The sequence below is a fragment of the Schistocerca serialis genome, unplaced genomic scaffold (genome assembly GCF_023864345.2).
Source record: "Schistocerca serialis cubense isolate TAMUIC-IGC-003099 unplaced genomic scaffold, iqSchSeri2.2 HiC_scaffold_213, whole genome shotgun sequence".
In the NCBI taxonomy this organism is placed as follows: domain Eukaryota; kingdom Metazoa; phylum Arthropoda; class Insecta; order Orthoptera; family Acrididae; genus Schistocerca; species Schistocerca serialis.
The window spans coordinates 5,001-7,500 of NW_026047777.1; positions in this window are offsets into that span (position 1 = coordinate 5,001).

Sequence of the window (2,500 nt, forward strand, 5' to 3'; positions counted from 1 at the left end):
ACTTGGGTGCCGAAGCGAACTCTCCCAGCACAGCGCACGCGCCAACACGTCCGCACAGCTGCGATACAATCCACCTGCGAGAACCGCAGAGGCGACCGAGCAGCAGACGGCGTCGCGGCGCCGAGCGCCGGGCGGCGGCGCATCCTCAGCGCACACAGTCCTCAATCGGACCAGCACACTGCAGATGTCCACCGCGCTTCGCACCGGGCCCGCGAGGACCTACTTTGGCCGCACGGCGCCGCGTGCAGGGTGCGCCGGCGCGCAGCTGCGCCGCCTGCCGCCTCCGTCGGCCGGCGCGCCTGCCACTGGCCGCCCCCACCAGCCGGCTGTAGCGCGTGCGCCCACGCACCGCGCGGCCAGCACGCCGGGAGGCCCCCCCTCACCGGCCGGGGACGGTCCCACCCAGCCACCGCCGCGTATCGCTTCACACCCACATGCCATTCACGTTCGTGGGCATGGTGGGTATCGCTGAAACAACCGGTTGGTAGCTCAACCGATCGTCGCCATCACTGATTCACCTCTAGCGAGAACAACCGCACCACAACGGTTTACCAGTTCTTCATTTGCGTAACGTCACCAGCAAACGTAGACGTCCATCGCCATTTGCAAATTCAACGATTGTTGCATGCCTGTGTCAGGTGTCACGACACACTATGTCTGCCCACATACACGCAACAACATGTGCACGCTTCGCGAACACGTGGAAGGTGGCCCCCGTACGTATGCGATGTCCATTGCGCGAACGACTGTCAACCGGCCTCTGTCGCATGTCGCAGATGTGGAACGCAGTGCACCATGCTATCACGGTGTGTGAGAAGAGACGACTACGTCTGACAACACGCGCCACTACATCAACAGACGGCTCATGGTGATCGCCATCCACGGCATACCATACTGCAATCCAGCTCTTATAGGGAGACGACACGTAGCTGAGTGCACAATATTTGGACCGTATGGTTCGCCGTTGTTGGCGCAGTCGTGGTACGGTCACACATGTACCACGATGTATCATTCAGTACATGAGGACCAATGTGCAGTACAGTGTGTGATTTGGACGTACAACATCAGCGGACAGTTGACACAAGCCGTACCACAACGTAGGCTGTGCTTCGCCATGCGAATGCCAATGAACAACTGCGAAGGGCATTGAGCATGTACGTCCTGCTGCCGTCCGCATTACAGTGTATAGCTGCAAGGTGTTTAACATGAAGCGATACTCTGGGGACCGGGCAGTGCGAGTAGCAAACTATATTGCGGGGGTTGCAGTTAGGCAACACTACACTAATTTAACGCGTCGTATGACAATTACAGAGCAGGTTAAGGCCCAACGTGTGTTGGGTTAAGGCGCAACGTGGGTTGGGTTAAGGCGCAACGTGGGTTAGGTTAAGGCGCAACGTGGGTTGGGTTAAGGCGCAACGTGGGTTAGGTTAAGGCGCAACGTGGGTTAGGTTAAGGCGCAATATAGGTTAGGTTAAGGCGCAATATAGGTTAGGTTAAGGCGCAATATAGGTTAGGTTAAGGCGCAATATAGGTTAGGTTAAGGCGCAATATAGGTTAGGTTAAGGCGCAATATAGGTTAGGTTAAGGCGCAATATAGGTTAGGTTAAGGCGCAATATAGGTTAGGTTAAGGTACAATATGGGTTAGGTTAAGGCGCAATATAGGTTAGGTTAAGGTACAATATGGGTTAGGTTAAGGTACAATGTGGGTTAGGTTAAGGTACAATGTGGGTTAGGTTAAGGCGCAATATAGGTTAGGTTAAGGTACAATATGGGTTAGGTTAAGGTACAATGTGGGTTAGGTTAAGGTACAATGTGGGTTAGGTTAAGGTACAATATGGGTTAGGTTAAGGCGCAATATAGGTTAGGTTAAGGTACAATATGGGTTAGGTTAAGGCGCAATATAGGTTAGGTTAAGGTACAATATGGGTTAGGTTAAGGTACAATGTGGGTTAGGTTAAGGTACAATGTGGGTTAGGTTAAGGCGCAATATAGGTTAGGTTAAGGTACAATATGGGTTAGGTTAAGGTACAATGTGGGTTAGGTTAAGGTACAATGTGGGTTAGGTTAAGGTACAATGTGGGTTAGGTTAAGGTACAATGTGGGTTGGGTTAAGGTACAATGTGGGTTAGGTTAAGGTACACATTGTTGTAAGGAAAGGTGTATTGGGGGGGGGGGGGGGGGGCGGCGGCGGCGGCGGCGGCCGGTTTGTTGATTGTGATTATAGTAAGTGGATGCCTGCGGCATCATCTGATTTGCCACGTCAGGATGCACCTTTGGCTCATGACAGGCGGCGCTCTGATTCCATGCTTGTGGCAGACCTGTGTCTTTCATTCCTGCCATTGTTTGTGTGCTGTGACAGGAGGCAGTATTGTGATGTTGGGTGTACCCCTGTGTAGGACATGTGTGGGTGTTGGTGGCTTAGCTGAGCAATGGTGGTTGTCGGAAGGGTGGGGTATTCTGTTTTGTGAGTGGACCTCCCGGTCTGGTTATGATAGTGTG